Genomic DNA, 26407 nt, shown 5'->3' on the forward strand with positions numbered 1-26407 from the left:
TTTCTCCCTTTTATAATAGCACTTTGTCTTTTCGCATACATATCTTTGTAAGCATTAAGACCTAGAAAAGTATTTTTATGCCTTAGATTAGGTAGAAAGTTAACAAACCTAATAAATATGCTGGAAAAAAATAGGATGGGTTGGGAAATAGGTCTTAGTAGATGTAAACTGGTAGATCTTAAAGATATATTACACATTTCTTGCCCAAGTCCATTATTTTACAGTAAAGTTGCTGAGGACCAAACAGGAGAATTATATTGCATATGATAACACAGAACCAGTGTAGAAAATTCACTCTCTCTCTGGCATGTTACATGGACAGAATTTCAAGATTCTTCCTTTCTGTTTGGGTTCCTCCATTTCCAGACCCAACTCTCAGAACATTAACAAAGGTACTGGGATGGTATTTCATTTGACGACATGTTATCTTAACTATAATGTGGAAATTTGAAACCAGTTCGTTTCAGTCTCAGGTGATTGTAAGCATCTCTTTCTGTATTATATTTCACTTCATATCTCATATTATTTGTGTACCCTTTATAGTTTCCCCAGGAAATTGAGTTACCAGAAAGTAGGGATTATGTTTTAAACATTTCTATCGCCTCCACGGTGGGCAAAGTACTGAATACAAGGTGCCAAACACATAGCATTTTGTGGAGAAAACAAACCACAGCAAAACATATATCCCAGGTCCTTACCCAAGGATCTTTTCACTAGACTTTTTCACTGACTTTTTTTTGAGCACCTTTCTACAAACCAAATGCTGTTTCACACTACATATTAGAGGGAAAATATGTAAAGCAAATATGAAATAATTTTGTTTCCATCACTTACGCTGTGCATTAAACAAGGAAAATGTTGAAACAATTAACATGTGGAAACCAAAACCTCAGTAACATTAGGCTCAAGTGCTCTTTCCACAAAATTAAATAAATCAAAATAGTCATGACTTCTTTACAATTCCAAAGATTAGATCAGGGAGTTCTGACTTTCCTTTGTTCCTCCACATTGTGTTCAGAGCTACAGAAACATGTGTTTACAAATTGTTCTTTTGTATTTTCTACTTATCTAAACCCCCCAGATGGGAGTTTGAGAACAGAATTACAGGAAACCAACTTACTCTGACAGTTAAGCATGCAACTGAGCAAGACCTCAGTAGCTTGAAAGGGAAGACCCTTGAATGCACCAGGGGAAGCACAGGCTGTTGCTATCCCTGGTAACAGCCCTGGGTAGGTGGATCAAAGAGCAGGGGAGACATAAGCAGACACCTGCACCACGAGATGGGGGCTGGTGAAGGGTGTGGAAAGTAAAGAGCCCTGGATGTACCTGAATCCAGAGAGTCAGTGTTTGTCATTGTGACGATGAATGGGGGTGAGTACGGGTTGGTTGTTATAGACGTTAGGAACCAAGCTTCTCTATCTGAAACTATAAAAGTATCAAAGTTCTTAACTGTATCACTAGATTCTGGGCGATGGCCTTTATGAAACATTCAGTTTTCCTACATTGCAACCACTTAACTAAGAAGTCAAACTATTTTTTAAATTAATAAACACACACACATACATCTGCACATATACAGGCATTTAGGAACATATATCTAGCACTTGCTATATGCCTTTCATGATCCAAAACACTTCACAACAATAAACCTATTTAGTACTCCAAACAACTTGTGAGGTAGACACTATAGATGTTATTATTGTTTTAGAGATGAGGAGACTGAGGCATCCAAGGCTACATAATTCAGAAATAGCAGAACCTGGTTTTGAATCTGAGGAATCTAGCTCCAGGTTTACAGTTGCTCACTGTATCAGACTGCCTCTTGTGGCATAATCCAGTCTCTCATAAAATATTTATTGAGCACATTCTTTGAGTCGGGCTTTATTCTTGGCATGAGGGTAACAATAATGAACCACTCAAAAGTCCAGTTCTCATGGTGCTTACATTCCTGTGGCAGAAGCAAGGATAGATAAGTGAACCAATACAAGAAATAATTTCAGCTAAAATATCAGACAAAATCAACAGAAAATAAAATAAAATCAGATAATAATAAGAATAGCTTTGAGGATATTGTTTATGAATTGACAAATAGCTAGCCTTATGAGGAAGAACATTCCAGACAGAGGGAGCAATAGGTACAAAGGCCTGGAGGTTTATTGCAGGAACAGAGAAGAACTTTGTGCCTGGAGTACAAGAAAGAGTAGAAGGAGTTACTGTGGAAAAGGTGTTCATGCTAGTGGGTTCTGTTAAGGAGTTAAATAATGTTATCCATGATCCTAGTAGCGGGGAGATACCATATGCAAATCCTATTTGCCATTCTCAGCTTTTACATGAATGCTTACTCTTTGTCCTAGCAGGTTCTATCCAACGATTAAGATTTCATATTTATAGAATGTTTATTAATACAGTTACTTATTTTTTGGCTGGCTTAACCTGTTGTCTGATTTAATATTCTGATATTTTCTGTGGAAAAAAAAATTCTTCCCATCTAAACAGCAATTCCCAGATCAACTTCTAAATGCAAAACTAAGACACAGACTCTGAAGTCCCTGTTCCTATCTCCACATTGCTAATTAAAATGAGGGAAGCATCAGTAATGGAATGGAAGAATTAACTATTTGGGAAGTGCATAATAGAATTTTCACTCTCAGAGCATCATTAAATGATTTTATTCTTCAAAAAAAGAAATCTCTATCTGCATAGTTTGTAGGTACTTCTATTTATTTAAATTAGATTGAATTTTTTCTGGACAAAATATAGAGGTGAAAACAATTATTAAAGAATTAACTTGGGTAGTTGAAAGAAGTCATCACAATTTTAAGTTTCATTTATGTGATTTTTTAAAATCTAAGTTGCTCATATTGAACTAATGGATTGGCCCAAAATTGATTCGAGGTTTTCCATAAGCTGTTACAGAAAAACACAAACAAACTTTTTGGCCAGCCCAATATCTGCATTCTGTGGTTTGGCTCATTGTAGTCAGAATGTAAAGGATATTCTTCTACTCATGATTTTTCTCATAAAAATGATATTCCAGGTCTTATGAGAAATAAGTATTTTATACATTTCATAAAAGTAAAGACGGGGGTATCTTTAAAACAAGGAGGAACAAGGGCAAGAACCAACTAGCATTTACAGATGAGGATTCTAAACAGTAAAATCCATTTTACAGTCAGTAATTGAGTTTGGAAAAGCAGCGACCTTGGGGTCAGGAAATTTGAGTTCTAGACTCTGCTTTATAAACTATGTACAATGTAATCATTTTATAATCAACAAAATGAAAAATGTGAACAAAATGATGCTTACTTAGAATTTAGCCAGACAACTTATTAAGAGATTTCAAAAATATCCCAATAGGCCATGCTTCATTTTTTCAAACCTAACTGTTTCCCATTAAATTGCAAATGGCAGAGATCATGCCCATCTTTATCAAATCCTCAGGTTCTAACACATAGTAACTACTCAATAAATGTGCTAGTGGACTTCTGTTAAATTAATGTAGAAGTATGACTAGATGAATACATAAATGAAGAAAGAAAAAAAGGAAAATATAAACTTTAAAAAAAATTATTTTTAGGAGGCTCCGTTGATTGTAATTGGTTAATAACTCAATGGGCTTTGCTCTCCAAAACATAAACTATTAGTTTATGTATCTTCCACAAGACTTCTAAACGCTACTTCAAAAAAAAAAAAAATCTCTCAAAGAATATGACAAAATTTTATCAGTGGAGAAAAAAAAAGATTTCTAAGTGCTGCTTTTAAGATATTTTATCTAAAGATTTAATGATCTAATGAGATGCTTTATATGAAAACACTTTCATAAGCTAAGTAATGTGCAGAAATGAGTAACCAGTAACAAAATGACCAACGTACCAAACTCTGTGCCTTTTCCTTCCAGGTCTGCCTCCACCCTTTTCCCAGTTATCTTAAGGCCTCAAGAACCACCTGTGTATACCAGAATTTCTCTGTCCTTTTGCTTTTAGTTGTAACAGGCCATGGGACCTCCATCAGGCGAACAGAATAAAGTCAGAAAGTGTATTTCTATGGCTTATTTTTACATAGTCCACTGCAGATAAACTTTCTTGAAAATGCCCTATTTTGAGATCTTTTTTCTCCCAAAACCCTGAGTGATAAACTACCCAAACCCTCAAAACCACCAATCATACTTCCCTCTCCCAACTTAATCTCTCTAGAAAATGCCAATGGAGGAAATCTAACAAACTAAAAATGCTTGGATAGATTGGTATATTTAGTGATTTGGATTAAAGACCTAGAGTCAGAAAACCTGTTTGGATATTGTCATCATGAATTATCAGTTCATGGACCAATCAATCACCATTTTAAAGATAAGGAAACTGAGGATTAGATAAATTAAAAGTACATTATCTCACTTTTGTTGACATTTCCTAAGTGTCAAGGATTTGGTTAAGATCTTAACTTTCCTGATGGGATTTGGGAGTATATATGGTAAAATATGAGCTTTATTTTTGCATTTAATCCTAAAAAAAGCCACTCAGATTTCTGTTTTTAAAAAATAGGCACTTTATTTTATTAGATCTTGTTTTGGTTAGCTTCTCAGAGGGAAAAGGTGGCTCATTCAAAAGAGGTGTTTAAAGAAAGGTTAATGAAGGATCAGATTACAAGGTAAGTGATGTAAAGCATTTTCGGAAGCAGCCACTGCAAAACCCGAAGCTAAGAAGGGAGAGAAACAAAGGACTAGGGAACCTGGTATGTGCATTCGGCAATGTTCCTCCTCCAGGGCACAGAGCAGGAAGGAGACAAATGAGAGTACCTTTGGAGGGTCCACAGAGAATAATTAAGAAAGGACATGTGTGTGATTTTAGGTTTGGAAACTGTGATGGTTAATTTTGAGTCAACTTGACTGGGCCAAGGGATGCCCAGACAGCTGGTTAAACATTATTTCTAGGTGTATCTGGGAGGGTGTTTCTGGAAAGGATTAGCATTTGAATTGTAGACTGAGTCAAGCACTTTGCTTTCCCCAATTTGCCTGGACATCGTCCAATCCATTGAGGGCCTGAAGAGAAAGAAATGTCAGAGGAAGAGTGAATGAGTTCTCTTCTTGACTATTTGACCTGGAGATTGGTTTTTCTCCTGCCCTCTGACCAGGATTTACATGTCTGGTTGTCCAGCGGGTAGACTTAAACTGGGACACACACAATTGTTCCTCCTTGTTCTCAGGCCTTTGGGCTTGAACTGGAACTATAGCACCTGCTTTCCTGGGCCTCCAGCTTGCAGACAACAGATGGTGGGACTTCTCGACCTCCATGGGCACATAAGCCAATTCTTTACAATGAATCCCTTTCATGATTGATAGATGATAAGATAGATAGATAAATAGATAGATAGATAGATATGGATATAGATAAGATATAGTTATAGATATAGATATAGAGCCGAACGCCTCAAATGGTGACCAGGGGAAGTCACCCCAATGGCTATGAGGAAGACAGTCCAAACTCAGTTCTTATTGCCATCCCCCAGGGTGAGCTTTTCAAAGAGGGATTCTGCCATGCCAGTTTCTGGGGCCCCCATCTGAGGCAGGTTGGTGAGAAGGCCACCCAACACTTTGATGGATTTGACCTGCTCATGCCAGTAGTAATGCTCCAGGAAGCCACAGGTTGAGTGTTGTTCTTGGTGGCCAATTGGTACAGATCCAGCAGGCTCTGGTTCATGTTCTTCTCCCAATGGAAGGCACAATCCATTGCCTTCAGACTGGTCTCCTAATCTTTGCGGTCTGGCTTCTTGATGTCATGGAAGTGGCCATGGGGCTGGTTTTGCAGCCCCATCAGCTTCCCTGAGGGCTCCCTCTCCTTGGGCAACTGGTGCAGGAAATATTGGATGAAGAAGTATTCGTGGACAGGTGCACATAGGAGGCACAGAGCTCCAGGTGGATCTGGCTGTTGACAGCAGCCTTGCAGCCTGGCTGGCAATTCTGTCACGGAGGGCTGGAAGGCAATGTGGAAACAGCAGGACAGACAGCAGAGTGTTCCTGGTGGCAGGCAGGTTCCAGGATATATAGACATTCTTAGTATTGTGTTCTCTAGTCTAGGACAAATGGAACCAGCACCCCCAGAAAGGTGCCTGATTAACATATAATACTTTGAAATCATTTTTGGCAAAATAGAGTGAAAATAGTGAAATAGAAGGTCATTTACCACTACCTTCCTCCACCTGTTCCCATAATCCAAGGAAGTCTTTGTAGAATTTTACATTTGATGAGTAGTATTTTAGCCTCAACTTGTGCGGATGTAACATTGTATACTCTCCTGGTTCTCAAATTTCACTGCATATGAGATTCAGTGGAGGGATTTTAAAAACCCTAATATCATGATCACACATCAGAGCAATTAAATCAAAATCTCCTCAGAAAGGACATAAGTATTTCTGAAGTTCCCTGGGTGATTCTCATACGTGTTCAAAGTTGAGAACCATTGGAGTGATGCAGTGTTTCTCAACCTCAGCATTGATATTTGGGCCATAAATATCTTTGTTGTGGGGGCCTTCCTGTCCATTGATGGATACTTATCAGCATTCCTAGCCTCCACATACTAAATGCCCCGCCTCCCTAGTATCAACCAAAAATGTCTCCAGACACTGTAAAATGTCCTCTGAGGGTAAAATCACCCCTAGTTGAGAAGCAATGGTGTCATGGAGATAAACTCATTGTAATTAAATCCAGTTCCTACCATTGTGGGATTAAAGTCTCTCCCATGAATTAATTATCTCACGAATTTGAGGTACCATATTAGTTTGTTCATCTGTAATTTGGGAGTACAGTTTTTAAAGTATGTAAAGCATTTGATAAGTAGTAGATAGTGTAAAATATTGATTATTACTCTGCTTCAAATTTTTAGTGATCAAATAAAAGTTCTGTTGATTTTTTTTTATTCCTGGATAATATTTTGAAATGTATACATTTTAACCTTGGCAAAGGAAGAAACAAAAAATTGTTCTGAAAATAGGCTAGTATTTTAAGATACAGAGACTCTGAAGTTACAGTCAAATCCTTCTCTAAACTGCAAGGATATCCAGCTTAAGACATCGCTATCACGGGAAAGCAATTCCCAGGTCAGCTTCAATTATCAATTACCAGGAAGGTTGTGAAAGCAGAGCATGTCTTTGCCAACCAGTGGTTTTACACTTGTTGGTCAAATAATATATAGGCTGCAATAGTACAAAAGATAATTGCCACTATTTGAGAGTAAAACCTCTTACAGGGCAGACCAGAAACACTCATTTTTCCAAGTTCTCCTGTGGAGTACTGTGTAGCTGTAACTGAGACTTGATTTTTGTCACCTAAGTAATTGTTGGAAGAGTTATCTAAGCAACTTATAAAGCAAAATGGAATAAATACACAGAGGACTGATGCACTGATAAAAGAACTATTTCAACATTTTGCTCTTATGACATAGGCCATGCATATCATGTGGGGCCATGACTGCTAATTAGAGGGAATTCTATTCATTACACGTTTCAGAAATGAGAGTGAATTTACTCAAAAATGATATTTGGCAATTACCATTTTCCCTCTGAAGGTGGCCCAGGGCATTCCTCTCATCAGAGGTATACTTCGTCTAGCATGCGTTCGAATTTGATATAGGTTATATTCATTCAATATCCATTTTAAAATTTCACTATTTCAACATTTCTTCCATGTCTACCAAGTGCTATAAATTACATTAGATACTGTGGATTCTAAACAGTGATGTGGAGTGGAGGGAAAAATACAGGTCCTGCCCTTTCGAGATTCAGTATAATGGAGAAGATAGAGAGTAATCAAATAATTACACAAACAGTTGTAAAATTCAAGCTGCATTACTTTTTAAAATGACATTTATTGACAAATCATTAGCATGCCATAAAACTCACACTTCTAAAAGGTACAATTCAGTGGCTTTTATTAAACTCACAGATTTGTACATAACAATTATCTGATTTTAGAATATTTTCACGACCCCATAAAGAGAACTCATACACATTAGCAGTTATTATGCATTTCCCTCTCCACCAAACCTCTAGCAAAAACTAATCTTTCTATGTCTATAGATTTGCTTTCTCTGGGAATTTTGTATACGTGAAATTACACAATATGTAGTCTTATTTGTCTGGTTTCTTTCACTTAACACAGTGTTTTTAAAGTTCATCATGTTGTAGCATGTATCAGAACATTATTCCTTTTTTTGGCTCAATAATATTCCCTTGTATGGATATACCATATTTATTGATGCATTGATCAGTTGATGAATATTTGGGTTATTTCTGCTTTTTGGCTATTATGAATAATGCTTTTATAAACATTTGAGTACAAAAGTTTATGTAGATGTATGTTTTGCATTTTCTTGGGTATATACCTAGGAGTGGAATTGCCGAGTTTTAAGGTAACTCTTCACTTAGCATTTTTAGGTTTCCCAAATGGATATATCATTATAAAATTCCACCAGCATTGTATGAGGATTCCACTCCTCCATGCCCTTGCCAACCTTTGTTATCTATCTCATTTTATGTCTTAGTAACTCTTGAGTTGACTGATCTTTTGTTAAATGTCCCAGATACAAGTCCCTTACTACAGCAGTCCCAAACCTTTTTGGCACCAGAGACCAGTTTCGTGGAAGACAATTTTTCCATGGACTGGGTGAGGGGGGGAATGGTTTCGGGATGATTCAAGGGCATTACATTTATTGTGTACTTTATTTCTGTTGTTATTACATCGTAATACATAATGAAATTATTATACAACTCACCATAAGGCAGAATCAGTGGGAGCCCTGAGCTTGTTTTCCTGCAACTAGATGGTCCCATCTGGGGGTGATGGGAGACAGTGACACCCGAAGTGTGTTGCTTATGTCCAGTCTACTCTATAAGATGCAGCTTAAGTGTCACTTGCCACTCACTGATACGGTTTTGATATGAGTCTGCAAGCAATTGATTTATTATGGTCTCTGTGAAATCAAACCTCTCTGCTAATGATAATCTGTATTTGCAGCCACTCCCTAGCACTAGCATCACTGCCTCAGCTCTACTTCAGATCATCGGGCATTAGATTCTCATAAGGCGTGCGCAGGCGGTAACATGAGTGATGGGGAGCGGCTATAAAAAGAGATGAAGCTTCACTCACTTGCCTGCCGCTCACCTCCTGCTGTGCGGCCCAGTTCCTAACAGGCCACAGACTGCTACTGGTCTGTGGCCTAGGGGTTGGGGACCCCTGCCTTACTAGATATATGATTTGCAAACATTTTATCCCATTCTGTGGGTTGTCTTATCACTTTCTTGGTGTCCTTTGAAGTCCAAAAGTTTTTTTTTTAAATTTAATTTATTTATTTATTTATTTATGGCTGTGTTAGGTCTTTGTTTCTGTGCGAGGGCTTTCTCCAGTTGTGGCAAGCGGGGGCCACTCTTCATCGCGGTGCATGGGCCTGTCACTGTCACGGCCTCTCTTGTTGTGGAGCACAGGCTCCAGACGCGCAGGCTCAGTAGTTGTGGCTCACAGGCCTAATTGCTCCGCGGCATGTGGGATCTTCCCAGACCAGGGCCTGAACCTGTGTCCCCTGCATTGGCAGGCAGATTCTCAACCACTGCGCCACCAGGGAAGCCCCAAAAGTTTTTAATTTTGATAATGTCCAGTTTCTTTTTCTTGATTTCTTTTTCTGCTTGTAATTTAATGTCATATATAAGGAAACTCTGCCTAATCCAAATACTTAAAGATGTGTGCTTATATTTTCTTCTAAGAGTTGTATAGTTTTACATCTTTTATTTAAGTCTGTTATCAATTTTGATTAAATTTTTGCATATTATTTTAGGTAGGAGCCCAACTTCACTTTTTTGCATGTGGTCATCCAATTTTCCCGGCACCATTTGTTGAAAAGACAAATCTTTCCCCCATTGAATCTCTTGGTCCCTTATTAAAAATCAGTTAACCATAAATGTTATGGTTTATTTCTGGACTATCAAATTTATTTAACCTATATGTATATCCTAATGTTGGTACCAGACTGCCTTGATTACTGCAGCTTTGTATTAAGTTTTGAAATTGAGGAGTGGGAGTCCTCCAACTTTGTTCTTCTTTTGCAAAATTGTTTTGCCTATTCTGGATTTCTTTCAGTTCCATATGACTATAAGAATCAGCTTGTCAATTTCTACAAAAATAATCCAGCTGAGATTTTGATAGGTATTGTAGTCAACCTACAGAAAAATTTGAGAAGTATTGTCATCCTAACAAATTAGTTGTTACAGTCCGTAAACATGGGATGTCTTCCTATTTATTTAGGTCTCCTATTTATTTAAGTCTTCTTTAAGGGTTTTAGTAGATATCCTTTATCAGATCAATTAAGTCTCCTATTCCTTTCAAATACTAATACGGTAATTATTAATATCAATATGGTAATACTACATTGGTTATGTTTGTTTGTTAAACAAACTTGCATCTCTCGGATCAACTCACAAATTTGTACATAACAACTAACACTTTTTTATGATGCTTGATTTGTTTTGCTAGTATTTTGTTTAAAACTTTTGAGTTTGTATTCATAGGAGTTATTGTCTGTGGTTTTCTTGTGATATTTTTGTCTAGTTTCAAATCAGGGAAATACTGGCCTGATAGAAAGTGTTGGGAAGTGTTTCCTCCTTTTCTGTTTTTTTGTTTTGTTTTGTTTTGTTTTTTTCCTGTTCTGCTTTTTGAAAGAGTTTGTGAGGAATTGATGTTAATTTTTCTTTGAAAGTTTGGTAGAATCACCAGTAAAGCCGTCTGTTTCTGGGTTTTTCTTTGTGGGTAGAGTTTTTCTTTAATGACTAATTCTATCTCTTTGTCTGTTATAAGCCTGTTCAGATTTTACAATTTCTTCTTGAATTCATTTTGGTAGTTTGTGTCTTTCTAGGAATTTGTCCCTAAATAATCATCTAGATTATTTATTTTGTTGTCATGTAATTGTTTATACCATTCACTTATAATCATTTATTGTTCTGTAAGGTTGACAATATTGTCCCCTTTTTCTTTCCAGATTTTAGTAATTTGTCTTCTCTCTTTTTTCTTGGTCAGTCTAGCTAAATTCTGACACTTTTCTTAAACATTTTTAAAAAAACAACTCTTGGTTTTGTGGATTTTCTCTATTTTTTTCTATTCTCTATTTCATTGACTTCAGGACTAATTTTTATTTTTTCCTTCATTATGCTTGTTTGCATTTAGTTTGCTCTTCTTTGTCTAGTTTCTTCGGTGGGAGGTTATGCTATTTATTTTAGGTCCTTGTTTTTTAATGTAGGTGTTGTGTTTACAGATACATTTTCCTCTAACCACCACTTCAGCTGCATCCCATAAGTTTGGGTATGTTATATGCCATATTCATCCATCTGAAAATGTTTTCTAATTTATCTTATTATTTCTTCTTTGACCCACTGATTATTTAAGAGTGTGTTTTTTCAATTTCTACAAATTTGTGAATTTCCCAAATTTTCTTCTCGTATTGACAATTCCATTTCCTTTCAGTCAGAGAATTCAATCATTTTAAATACACTGATGTTTGTTTTATGGCCTACATATGGTCTATCTTAGATAATGTTCTTTTTGCTTTGTGCACTTGAAAAGAATGTATATTCTGCTTTCATTGGGTTGAATATTCTCTGAGTATCTGTTATGCCTAGTTGTTTTATAGGCTGTTCAAGTCTTTTATATCTCTGTTGACTTCTCTCTAGTTGTTCTATATTTTATTGAAAGTGGGAGTATTAAGGTGTCCAGCTACAACTTTTAATTGTTCTATTTCTATCTTAATTCTATCAGTTTTTTTCATGTATTTTGACACTCCATTCTTAGGTGCATTCATTTATGATCATAAGTATAATGATGGATTGACCCTTTTTATGATAAAATATACTTTTTCATCTCTGTCACATTTTTTATCTTAAAATCTGTTTCGTCTGATATTGCTATAGCCATTCCATCTCTCTTTTGATATCTATTTACATGTTATATATTTTTCCCATTTGTATATCTATCAACACATTCATATTTTTTAATCTGCAGTATGTCTTTTATAGAAATGAGAACCCTCATACACTGTGGGTGGGAATGTAAATTGGTTCAGATACTGTGGATGACAATGTGGAGATTATTCAAAAAATTAAGAAAAGAACTACTATATGATCCAGCTATCTCACTTCTGGCTAGTTATCCAGAGAATATAAAAGCACTAATCTGAAAAGATATCTGCAACCCCATGTTCATCGTGGCATCATTTACAATAGCCAAGATATGGAAACAACCTAAGTGCCCATCAACACATAAATGGTAAAGAAGATGTGATATATATGTACAATAGAATATACTTAACCATGAAAAGAGATAAAACCTTGCTACTTACAACAACATGGATGGACCTTGAGGGAAAATACTAAGTGAAAATAAGTCATATGAAGAAAGACATACTGTATGATTTCAGTCATATGTGGAATATAAAAAGCTAATAAACAAACAACCAAAAACAAACACATAGATAAAGAGAACACAGTAAGGGCTACCAGAGGGGAAGAAGCGGGGTGAGGAGGAGGGTGAAATGGGTAAAGGGGGTCAACAGTATGATGATGGACGGAAAACAAACTTTTGGTGGTGAGCACATTGCAGTGTGTACAGAAGTAGGAATACAATGTACACATGAAACATACAAGGAGCACAATTTCTGGCTGATATGGTAAGAGTATGTTTAGTTTTGTAAGAAAGTCCCAAACTGTCTTCCAAAGTGTCTAAATAATTTTGCATTCCCGCCAGCAATATATGAGAATACCTGTTGCTTCACATCCTCACCAACATTTGTTGTTGTCAGTGTTCCAGATTTTGGCCATTTTAATAGATATGTAGTGATATCTTATTTTTCTTTTAATTTGCATTTCCCTGATGACATAGAATGTGGAGCATCTTTTCATGTTCTTATTTCCCACTCTTCATTTTTTAATTGTTTTTTCTCTTTGTTTTTCATATTGTATGATTTCTACTTACCTGTCTTCAAGTTTAGCAGTCTTTCTTCTGCCAGTTCAAATCTACTATTGAACCCCTCTAGTAATTTTTTTTCATTTCAGTTATACTTTTCAACTCTAGAATTTCCATTTCATTCTTTTTAATAATTTGTCTCTCTTTATTGATATTTTCTATTTTGTGAGACATATTTCTCATACTTTCCTTAAATTCTTAGGCATAGTTTATTTTTAAAAACATATTTAAAATAACTTTCTAAAAGTCTTTGTCTAGTAAGTACGATTTGGGCTTTTCAGGGACAGTTTACATTGGTTGATTTTTTTTCTAGTATAAAGGCCATGCTTTTCTATTTCATTGCATATTTCATTTTTGTTGTTGAAAACTGGACATTTTAAATAATATGATGTGGTAAATCTGGAAATTATTGATAGATTCCTTGCCTCACTCCCCAGGGTTTGTTATTGTGGCTGTCAATGAAGTTCTGGCCTGAGGTGTGATTGAAAAAGTAGGGCAGCTTTGCAAATTGGGAGTCAACATTCATTGTGTGTGTACTATTTGTGAAGTCTTGTGCTAGGTCACAAGGAAACAATGATGTCTGATTTCTCTAGAAGTTAATGATATAGCGAGTGGACAAGCTTAGAAACAGTTGATTGTATTCATTCTGTTATGGTATTTATCTTCTTGCTAGGCAATGTGTTGCCATAGTGTTTCCATTGCAACCATCTCTACCTCTGTCTGCAAGGACTGGATGTCCTGAAACTTACAGAAACCCTCACAATAACATTGTTCTCTGAGGAAGAATTGGAATTTATTAGATGTACAAGGAGGAGTGTAATTGGGGCAAAGTGGAAGAAAATCATAAATGCAAAAGCACAGAGGTACAAGTAAAAGGGGCATGACAAATAGAAGGAAGTGAGTTTGGAGAAGATAGAGATAGCAATTTAGACCTTTGACTTGATGTGATTTATGTAAAACTGGTAGTCATTTGGATCATCATTTTATCAAGGATGGAATTGAAGTAGTAAATTTGTTCAGTACAGTGTCTTACTGTACTTCATGTAAAACAGAGGTTTTGAATATTAGTTTTATTGAGGAAACCTCAGGTCCACATCACTTATGGAGAATTTTCATAGAAATTTGAAAATATGGCAGGTCATTTGACCTGCAGATTTTTAGTTTTCTCTTTGTTTCCAGATGGTATGAAAGAAGAGAGGCAGAGTGACGTGGCAGTTGAGAACGTACTTGGATAGTGTGAGGAAGAAGGGAAAGAGGTAGAGAAATAGAAATCTTCTAGTCATAGGTTATAGTTATGTTAGTGCAGTGATATTATGGAGATATTTGGGGGGAATTGAGTGGGAGTTTCTGGCCCTTAAATTGTATGCTAAAGCTCTTACTTCCCATATATATACTTTTAGTAAATATCTAGGGAACAGAAACCACTAATTTTGAGACTGTTATATTGCATATGAAAATCATTTTATTTATAATTGACTTTGTTTGTGCTGACAAGATTATTTATTATAAGAAAGATTTCCACTAAAGGAAGATCAACAGTCTCACTAAGCAGCTTGAACGTGCCAAAAACAAATATTTTTTTGAAGCATTAACTGTATGTAGTTTTTTGCTGTGCATGGAGTAGGGGAAGAAGCAGTCCAACAGAGACACTGTTTCTGGTGTAAGAACACACGTGTGTGTGTGTGTGTGTGTGTGTTTGTGTATTACCTTTCTCACAGATATTTTCCCATGAATTGCCACTTCTTAAGTACTGAATATTATTGTCTCAGACAAGTATATAGACAATTGCAGACATCTATAAGTTCACTGCAGACATTGGATGGGTAGCAAGTCACTCTGACAACACAGAGGAGGAGAGATACTTAGACTGGACTCCTGAAAGAAGATAAGAAGGAAGGGTTGCCATTGTATTTATTTTTTTATTTTTGTTAATAAATTTATTTATTTTATTTTTGGCTGCGTTGGGTCTTCATTGCTGCACGCAGGCTTTTCTCTGGTTGTGGCGAGCGGGGGCTACTCTTTGTTTCAGTGTGCAGGCTTCCCATTGCAGTGGCTTCTCTTGTTGTGGAGCACGGGCTCTAGGTGCATGGGCTTCAGTAGTTGTGGCACGCGGGCTCAGTAGTTGTGGCACGCGGGCTCAGTAGTTGTGGCACACGGGCTTAGCTGCTCCGCGGCATGTGGGATCTTCCCAGACCAGGGCTCAAACCCATGTTCCCCTGCGCTGATAGGAGGATTCTTAACCACTGCGCCACCAGGGAAGCCCAAGTGTTACCATTTTATTAAAAATAATAATAATATGGAGAAAGGGAAATGATACATGGATTTTCATACTACATTAGGAGATCTCTAAGATCAATGGAACTATAATTTCATTGTAGAAGAAGTTTTATTTATTTATTTATTTTTAATGTGAAAATAAGTATAGGTTAGAGCCCAATTGCTAAAGTCCAAGACTTCTTGGTAAGAACTTTACTTTGAAGAGAAGAGGAGCCCCTGAGGATTTTTTTTTTTAATTAGGGGAAGGATAATACAGGAGAATGGCAAAAGTCAAATAAAAAAGGAAATTCTTCAACATATTTTTTGGTTAAAAAATAAAGAGCTGGGGGTCTTACAGAATCAGGAAAACTGAAATAAAAAATAAACACAAACAGAAATCTATTATTGATTCTTTTAACCTGAGTATTCTCAGGGGCCTTGAATCTTCCTTTTTTATATATTTTATTATTTTTTTTTAAAAGGAAGTGAGAAGTGAAGGGAGGGTTGGAGGGAAAAATAAAGATTGAAGAAAGGGAAGAAAGAAAGCGAGAGAAAGCAGGAATGGTGATCTAATTCTACATAGGATTCTACGTAGGATACATAAGACTCACAGAAGGAAACAAAATAGTTTATTTTTTAAAACCCTACTTTCATTTGTTCATTTCTGCAGCACTGTTTCTTAGAGGTATTGCAGCATAGCAGTTGCAGGATGACAGTAGAGTCAGACAAACCAGCTGGAATCCTTTCCTCATTTATAAATTAGTTAATACATAAGTTCAGGCAAATTGCTGAATTTGAATTGTCATCCTCCCCCCTACACACACACACACACACACAGCCCAATTTGACTTTAAAAGTGCTATAAAGAGGTAGAGTTTTGTGGATAAATGGATTCAGAGAGGTTTATAAAAAAAAAAATGACCTAAGGATAAAATAAGATTAATATTCAGTGAATACACAAGTTTCCACAGCAGAATATTGTTTTATGTTTATCGTTTATTGTCTGTCTCCTTCACAATACTGTAAGTACCTGGAGAGCTGATGTTATGGCTTTTTTGTTCAGTGATGCTATCCAGTTGTCTGGAACAGTGGTTACCAGGAATGAATGAACGAATGAATGGATAGACAAATGGATAAAGGGAACATAGATTGAAATCTCATAACCTTTTTGCTCCATTACTACGCTTAAAATCTACAATGAAAATTTTGTGATATTAAGTGTACATTAGTTTGTTTCAATAATTATAAAGACTCCAATTTCTATTTTACTACCAGAAGGGAAGGAGGCATGGCTAAGGAAAATGCTCTCCAACTACGCCATGAGATCATTTGATTTGGATTCCATGTGAATCTTGATTCTCCTTTGCCCACTGACCTTTGAATTGTCCTCTTCTCTATTTAAGAGCTGGATAATCACCCTCTCATATTACCAATATAAGCTTATTGTTTATCTGCAGCAGCAAGACTGTGGCTTATCTGATGAGTTCAAAAGAGCTCTCCCTGAAATGAGCCATATTTTTTATTGGGCCATGTTTCTAACAAACATGGTGCCCTATGAGGCCCAAATGAAGTCTTCTCAAATCACTGCTACTGATTCATGGGGGAAAGCCAATTTGGATACCCTTAAGTGAAGGTATTGAAGGTGGAGAAAGAGAGCTAGGGTCTCTCTGAGATGTGGCACATATTGCCAAGGGCCCATCTGAAAGAGAGATTAAATTAGGCTCTCTTTGGAGGGAATTAGGATTCTTTAAGACTCTAAATATGGCAGGATATTAGGAGTGAGGTCTAATCTTAAACCCAATTTAAGAGAACATTAGCCTGCATCCCTTGAGCCCATGTCTCCAAATGTGAAGCAAAGAATTTTCCACTAATGAAGGCAAAGGCTTCAAGCAGAAGCCATTTCAAGTCTGCAGGCGGAAGACAGAGGGTGCCTCTCCTGGATCCACCAGGGAGATTTTGTATGCAACATTGTTCCCAGGCCTGCTTTGACAGCCATCTGCATGGGACATTTAATAGACCCTGCAGTAGGAAATACAGGAGGGAATGCAAATCACATTATTGAAGGCTCTGTGCTTTGTCAAGATTTGGAAAATGTCAAGGTATTTTCTTTTCTTCATAATGCTGATGTGTTCTTAATTGAGGCAGTGGATGAAAGAAAGACAAATTCACACAGAGAATTGTTATTGACCACCCTGATTGTACAGGTATTTTGCCTTCTGTTTTTATGGTCTGAAAGAATGGAGAGACCCTTATGATTAATTGAGTGAGGGAAGGAGAATGTATCTTAATAGAATTCAAGGCAAATATTTGCCAGACGCAAAAATGGGACTAACAGCCCCTGCCCTGACTACCACAATGGTTGCCATGAGGATTGGGTGATTTAATAAATGAAACTGAGATAATTAAGATTTTGAGTACTTCAAAATGTAGAAAAAACTCCATCTCTTCCCATCATGGGAAGAAATATTCTGCAGCCCTTCCAGGCAAGAGTACTTACATTGAGAAACATAAGTATGAGGGAGGTGAGGGAGAGAGAGATTGAGAAATATTTAGGGAGTAAGGCTTCATGTAAACATTTGAAGGCATTTTGCAAGTCCTAAATTAGTAATAATTTCTATCACACATTAATCTCTTTTAACCAGGCCTGGGCACCTAAAGAATTTTAGTATCTCACTGCCCTGTGTTTCAGTGAGATGCTTGTAAGTTCGTTTTGCCTTATTAGGGATAATATGCATGACAGGAGGGAATTTATTTTCTAATTGTGGTTGGTGTTCCATTCAAAATTGTGATGCCTTTCTGATTTTATGGGCCATGAAATATCATTTCCATATTCACCTCCTGCCTCTCTCAGCCTCACTTATATTTGGTCCATATTCTCTTGTGGATATCAAAGAATATAGTTCTAAATGAGTTTACCTTCTCTTAGACCTTTAGGGAAAATACATATATACATTTCCTAAGGCTTTATTACATAAACCCACCTCCGTATTCTCCATATATGCAACTACCATTTATTGAGTATTTATGATATACCAGGCAGCATGCTGAAAATTTACAGAATTATCTCCTTAAATTTGTACAGCTCAGGTCAATCATTATCTTGAGTCCTAACTTACAAACGAGGAAGAAACCAAGGGTGGGAAAGTTTAAATAAGAGCCAATAAGTGGCAGATATTAGGTTTTAATTGAGGTCCATCTGTCTTTACCTCCTTAACCTCCATGCCAAACTGCCTCCTCTTACAATAAAATGCCTTCCCTTTAGAGTTCCAAAGCCCAATTTCTCACTTTATATATATATATATATATATATATATATATATATATATATATATATATATATTTCTAATTTCCATAATTCATGGTAACTGGAACTTGAAATCTCATAATTTCCTAAAATAATTACCAAAGTAAATTTATGCATAAATTCATTTGTGGCTATACAGGAGTAATTGGTACCAAAATTTTTCCTTGTAGCCGAAAATCCATATAACTACCCATTAATTCTCATTATAATTAATGTAAAAATGTGCTGTTACTATTAATGGATATAATTACATACTGTAGATAATCATAAACTCTATCATTACACCAGTGAAATGTAAAACATTCCTGAAGGAACCAGGAACTTTGTAGCAGCTGAAACATCAGTTTGCAGTATTTCACCAGTTATTGGAGACTGGAGTAATGTTTGCAATAGGTTTGAGAACAAGCTTTGCACAACACCCAGGTGGTATTTTTTTAAAAAAGATTAAACAGAATATTAAAACAGGGACATACAGTACACCATGTAGAGATTTACCTCAAAATGCTCAGAAAAAAAGAAAGGCATGATGTGGGAATCCATGGTCAAGTGCCTCAGGGTGGGCTGCTAGTAGATTTCTTTTAAAAATGAACTGACATTAGAGGTTTTTTTTTTTGTTTGTTTTGTTTTTTTAAGTTATTTTAACCCCAAGTAGCTGCAAAAGCACCTGCCTCCTGCTGAGGCATAAACTTGCTTTTGTTTAGAAACAGCATCAGTGGACTTTCCTCTCTCTGATCTCCTTTTCTCTTTGTTTTCCTCTGCATTCCTCCTTCAGATTTTAGCACAGCTCATACCCTCACTTGGGTCTCTGCACAAATGCCACCTCCTCAGAGAGGCCCCCTCTGACTGCTCTATCTAAACTCTCCTCTCATTACTCTCATTCCATCTAAACTGCCTTTTTGTCTTTAAGGCATTCTATTTATTTGTTTACTTTTGTTTATTTATTGTCTGTGTAAGGGAGGAAAAATCGTTTTTCCTCTACCCTTGTTACCGAGCTAGGATTTCCTGCCTAATATGCATAGAAGCCAATACAATGTGGCACCAGCTTTAGAGAAGAGAAGGAGGTTTATTGCAAGGTCAACTGGCAAGGAGACAGGAGGCAGGGCTCAAATCTCTTCCTTGTTCCAGAGTCCAGGGTGAAATTTAAAGGGTTAGGGGAATTTCAAACTTGGAAGCTGATTGGCCAGTTTTGAATAAGTCCATATAAGTTACTCGTGCTGATAAAAGCTAGATTTTCCTTACTGAAGAACTTCTAGCTTTGTAAAGGGCTCCGGTGACAACATTTCCATTCTATGAGTTTTGTAGACTGAAATTCCTGGTTCCTGGGTCATCCTGGAGATAGGGGTTCCTGTCTTGCACATTCTCAGTGCAGTCTCTGTAAAATAAGTCAAATCAAATTTATTTGACTAATCAATAAACCTATGTAAGGAGACAAAACTAGTTTAGCTGGTCATTGTTTTAAGTGCTGTTTCACTCTTCTGGGTTCTTGGCTGAGACCCCTCTGTAACAAAACAGATTAACAACAACAACAAAAACAAAAACAGAAGTTTAATAACATGTATACCTCCTATGCACCTATGTACATGGGAGAGAACCAGGAAAACTAAGTAATTCCCCCCAAATGGCCCAAGCCATCACCTTAAATAACATCTCTAGCTAAAGACCAAAGAAAGGTCTTGGGGGTGGGGAAGGAGAGACAGTTTTGGGAGGTTACCAGGAAAAGTACAGTAAGTAAGGGTGTGGTTGTTATGCAGATTGATTTAAGTCCCTGCTTTCTTCATTGATAAGAGATTCTAGATATTTAGTCAACTCCTCTTCCTGGTACTGAGAGGACAATTCCCTTACAGATGGAGATTTCCCTTATAAATGTAAAGGTCTCTAACAAAAGGGAACTTCTACTCAATTCTTAGAGGCTTTCCTATGTCTGCTGTTTCTTAAAAATAATTAGCCTAAAAAACAAGAAAAGAAAGAAAAAGAAACAAATGAAAAATAAATAAATAAATAATGAGCCTAAAATAATCCATATGCCGAAGAGGCAAATTTTGGGGTGGGAAATTCTGCTTTCCTTCATCTGTCTAAAACGGCTACTAAATGAAAGTTCCATGAGGCAGTGACCTCATTGGTCTTCCTAACCTGTGTGTGTCCAGCACAGTAGTTATAAGCATAATAAGATTTTAAGAAATACTTTTAGGGACTTCCCTGGTGGTCCAGTGGTTGAGACTCTGTACTTCCAATGCAGGGGGCGTGGGTTTGATCCCTGGTCGGGGAACTAAGATCCTGCATGCCATGCAGCATGGCCAAAAAAAAACCAAAACTATTATTTTTATTTTTAGAATGTGTAAATGCATAGGCCATTCATTGTTCCTTCTTATTACAGGTGAGAAAATAGTGCCCCTCTTATCAAATACCAATTCCTTTCCATCTTCTCTGGATTACAGCCTCCATCTTGTGTTGACCTGATAGACTACCAGATATTTCTCCAGCAAAGATGGGTTTATTCAGGATCAGCTGAGACTTGCAATTCAGGATCTGCAAACTTGGTGAGCCATGTTCCTACACAGCAAGGTAAGGAGAACTCTTCTATAGAGGGAAAAAGGAAGTTGGGAGGACTATAGTAAACAAAGAGTCCATGGTTTTTCATTTCATTGGCTGAGTACTTGCCGGGACAGAAGAAGAGGAGTCTTTCTTCTTCCTGTTGGTCTCTGCTATGGTCGCAGGGCTTGTGTGTATGTATACATATATATATAAACACATACATACAACATATGTGTATATTGGTGCATTGTGTTTAAGCTGTTGCATCCCAAACACACACACACACACTGCTAGATTAACCTCTAGCAGATGAGGCCACCCAATAAACACTGGCTGAAAAAGCAACTATGTAACAAATAGCTTTTTTTTTTTTTTTTTTTTTTTTGCATGGTAGGTAGGTATACAAAGGTTTTCATACCAGGTGGGTAAAGAGAAAATTATTTCACATACATGTCTGCTGAATTCCCTTCCATGAATGAGAATTTAATAGTCTCATCTCCCAGTATCATTAGCAGAGGTACATGCCTTTTCTCCTGCCAAGTGTATTCAGGAAACAACATCTTCTTGCAATAGTTGAAGACAAGCACAGGCTCACAGTCTCTGGAAATCATGATGTCACAGTTAGTTACTACTTATGTCATAAGTGTAAGAAACATTGAAACATTCTTGAATTATTGGATTGAATTTTATTGAATTTGGGTTGAATCAGATTGAGTTTTATAGTGGCAAAGTGGAATTTCTCCAAATGCGTGCACAGGAAGAAAGGTAAGCTGGAACATATTGGTCCTAAACATAGCTATCTGTGGATGTGATGAAAGCCCCAGCAAAAAGTGACAGAGTTTCCCAAATTGTTTATAAGTAATGGGTAAAAGCCTGATTTTGCCGGAGGTGAGAGAAAAGAGCAGGCTGAGGGTTATAGGAAAGTCAGGGGATGTTTTGATTCTATCTGGAGGTAGAAGTTTGTAAAACTGCCACAGTGGAGATGATTTAAAAATCTTGCAGAAACCCTATTGATACAAAGTGAGATCATGTTTTTGAGCCCTTCCTAGAACTGTCATCTGATGGCAATTCATCACTCATAGGCTGTGAATGTCAGGCTTTGTAATCAGGTGAAGATCTTATTTTAGTCTAGTTACTTCACATTTAGGAGTCTCAGTTTCTTAATCTGTAGAATGGTGATAAAAATAGCGCTTATTTTATTGACATCTCCTAGAAACCTGTGAAAACAATATCCCATAATGCCTGATCAAGTTCAGCAGCTTTCTACTTCCTTTGTTCCTGTCTACTTCTCTTTTATGTCTTTATTCTGTCCCCTAGCAGGTGGTGAGATTCCACGAAATCAAAGGGGACAACTGCTTTTCTTTGCCATAGTTCCTGTCACCTATACTACACATAAAACTTCAACTCTGTCTCCAAATTCCAGTAACTATTTAGTCTCATTTTCCAGTCAGGACTAAGAATGTTGGTGCGTTCATTGCTGTGGTTAGCTATGGGCTGTACCACACCCTCATTGACTACCCACTTTTGGAGTAGGGAGCAGAATAGAATGCAGAGGTCAAAGCATGACATCAGAGAAAATCGGGCCATGAGTGAGCCGGTCAACAAACCAGGCCACAAAGAAAATAATCAGAAAAAGTGGGCATGGAACGATTTTAGTGTGGGGTCACAGAACGTTATTATTGCTCTTTATCAGCTTCTTCCTTATAGGCCAGGAGAAGGCCCTTCATCTTGGAGTACAGCCATGGCGTAAACATTTGCATTTACAAGTGAGCTGCATGGTTAGAAGAGACAATTTCAGATTTCTTAACTCTGTATCCCTCACCATATTCTCCCCAATTGATCAGAAAGATTTTACATGGTTTGATTGGAGTGGTAAGTTGGTGAGTGCAGAAGAGAAAATTAGTTTAATGATCTTATTTCTACACCTCTGTCTAGATATGGAGTACTTAACTCATTTTAGGAAATAATCTTGAAGACATCTTCATCACTCTCCCACAAGTACATTTAGGAAAGTTTATAATTCCCCACTGAGAATCTTGGTGCTGGGTATGTGCCATCTTTCTGCACTATCAGAATTGGATAAAAGAAAAGAGAGTGATCATTTTGAAGTGTGATTACAAAACCATTATGAGTTATAAAGCTAGCAAAGTTGATTTCTACCTTCTGCAATCCCAGAATATTGTCCTGCACAAATATAAAAATAATATGAACCTAACTTATATGAATGATAGACTATAAAAGACTAGTACTCCATCCATTCAACATGGGCCTTTCAAAAAGATTTCAGAAAGTGTAAAGTACAATGACGTGGAAACACTTCCTCCCGCTGCAAATATTGCTAGGATTGATGACTAATTCTTCCAAATTTTCAAGTCAGTCATATGGTGGCCATGACAACTTTGTACAAAGTACCTGCATTCCTATACATGGTCTCTCTGATATCATAGACAAAATATTACAGAACAAAAACTCTATGCTCCTTTTACTAGGAAATAAGTACTCTGCTATTGTCTTTGCCCTATTTAGAAAACTTCAGAATTATTTTTCTGCCTTTCTTTTTTTGTCATGGGGAGTTCTATTGGCCATAATTAAATATGCAGTTATTTGAGTGAAACATACAAGCTTATAAATATTGGAAGGGAGTTTTGAAAAATGTTGGGCCAACTGTCCAGAAAGATTTTTCATCCATAAAAAATAATAAATGAATGAATGAATGAATGAATGAATGAATGGTGTAGTTTACTTGCAACCTCAATAAATAAAGCACCAGTTTTTGGAGAGTTAAAATCAAGTGATGCTGGTAGTGATGGTGGAAAGTCTGTGACACTGCTCAGTGACCTTCCTCTTCATCCCCAACCGTTAGCAGCACCTGCCAAGTTTCTGTGGAGTACAATTTGAAAGCAACTGATGTGTGTTCCTGTCTCTTCACAGAGGAGGACAGTGGACTCAAGAGAGGCAATTGCATGTTTAAGGGCATATAATCTAAGAACTGTATCATATAAATCGTTGTTTTACTCAAAGCTCTCAATCATGTCCATGTACATAAACCTGACAAATAAATGCCTGCCTTGAATTGGATTAGTATTCTGTTAGCCCCCTCAAAATAACCATTGCTATCTAAAGACAATGCAGATGTTGAAATAGTTTAAGTCTTTTTCATCTCCAACCCTTGAACTTTCTAGGACTATTTTCTTTATTAATAAAAATAATTCACTCTAGACCCTCTTCATTATTACTAGAACTTCTGCCTAACTCCTGGTTGTTCAGATATGATCTTGTGACCACATACCCAACACTGAGATTGAAACTTGAAGAATAAATATGTGTGTTGCTGAGTACCAGTGGGAAGGGCATTTCTGGGTCTTTTCAACAAAGGCAAACAAGAGGGAGACTCTTATCTTGACCAAAGCAAGGGAGAAGACTTTAAATGAAAAGTTCAGTGGATCTGTTGGCTTGGAGGTCACTGTTTAATATAATAAGGGCCCTCTTCTCCTATGCCTAAAATCCAGACTGGAAGTTTCTTTTTGGCAGGGGCTGTGCTTTACCAGGACCTGGTGCATAATAAGTTCTACAAGTACATACTGAACCAAAAAACAATTTTAAAAAAAAGAATGATTAGGGAGCCTCTTTAGGTTAGTTACAGAAAAATGGCTAAATGTGATGTTTTAGGAGGTTTACTTGATAATAGAGATCAGAGATGGGGATACTATTCAGTAGACTATTGCAATAACCTTTAGGAAAGGTAATTGTTTCACAAACCCCCTCTCCTAAATAGGGAAGGGAAGCCTAGCAGACAAGTTCAGCTTCTCACACATTGCTTTCTCTAGCCCTTCTGACCTTCCCTGAGCTTTTTCTTTTTGGAAGACCAATTGACTAGACAGCTTCCCCACATTCCTGAGACAGTGTCATATGCAGTAGGGCACATCACCAAATTATCTCCATGTGTTACATTTCTCTTTCCAATTAGCTCTGTGTGGACAAGGTCTATGATTTCTTCTACTGTTTTATTCCTAATCACACTTACCACAGAGATGTGTGCAGTGTAGATGCTCAGTAAATAGATGATGGTATCCTTAATATGTCCCCAACAAAAGGAAGGGAATTAAATTAGATTTGATCATATCCTTTTTTTAAAATTTTTATTGGGGTATAGTTGATTTACAATGTTGTGTTAGTTTCAGGTGTACAGCAAAGTGAATCTGTTATACATACACATTGATCATATCCTTTTACTTCTTAAAAATCCTCAGAATTTGCCTGTTGATTCCAATAGTAATACTAAAATTGTATTTCACAAAATACACATATCTAGAAAGATGAATTTGGTGTTTCAGTTTAAAAAAATTAATTATAATTTAGAAATCCTGGAATAAACAGATTAAACGTTTTCATTGCAATAGGATTTCTGAGTCTTTTTTTTTAATATATATATAAATTTATTTATTTATTTATTTATTTTTGGCTGCATTGGGTCTTTGTTGCTGCCTGCAGGCTTTCTCTAGTTGCGGCGAGTGGGGACTACTCTTTGTTGGGGTGTGCAGGCTTCTCATTGCAGTGGCTTCTCTTGTTGTGGAGCACGGGCTCTAGGCACACGGGCTTCATTAGTTGTGGCACGCGGGCTCAGTAGTTGTGGCGCACAGGCTTAGTTGCTCCACAGCATGCAGGATCTTCCTGGACCAGGGCTCGAACCCGTGTCCCCTGCACTGGCAGGCAGATTCTTAACCACTGCACCACCAGGTAAGTCCCTCTAAGAGTCTTTAGTTCGTGAATGTTGATTGTGACCTCTAAGAGGGGGATGGATAGTTGGAGCAAATCACCAAATGTGAAATATATTTGCAAATTTAACTTTTACTCAGAATACTTATCAAAATCATATGGGTTCCTGTTGTTCTGCAGAACAAATCCCATAGGCTGGAGTTCACCATCTATGTCTAGACTTCTTAGCACGTTTGAACTTTCATAATCAAAACACCACTCATCCTCTTCCTAATGTTTTTTCTCTACTGAACACTAAGTCCAAGACATATGTTATTTATTGTTTTCCATACACAATAAACATCTTATTTACTTTATTTTTATTTATGTATTCATTTCCTTACTGAAACTCAAATGCAAATAGTTGGGTCATTCTTTTTTCTCATGTGATGCAATAATAAATATTCATGGATATGTGTCCTTTGTAAAGTGTATATTTGTGTGAATCCATTTTTAATTAGTATAGATGTTATGGTGCCATAAAGATCATTCTGTATTTTATGTTTTTTCACTTGACAATATTTTCAAAATTGATATACGTTGGCCTATGTGAATTTATTTTTTTACTT

General features: G+C 36.8%; 1 pseudogene; it reads right to left on the minus strand.

The window, feature by feature from the left end:
- Nucleotides 1-5478: 5478 nt before the first annotated feature.
- On the minus strand, nt 5479-7602 carry LOC118884616 (annotated as a pseudogene).
- Between the last annotated feature and the right edge of the window lie 18805 nt (nt 7603-26407).

The sequence above is a fragment of the Balaenoptera musculus genome, chromosome 19, assembly GCF_009873245.2.
Source record: "Balaenoptera musculus isolate JJ_BM4_2016_0621 chromosome 19, mBalMus1.pri.v3, whole genome shotgun sequence".
NCBI classification, from domain to species: Eukaryota; Metazoa; Chordata; class Mammalia; order Artiodactyla; family Balaenopteridae; genus Balaenoptera; species Balaenoptera musculus.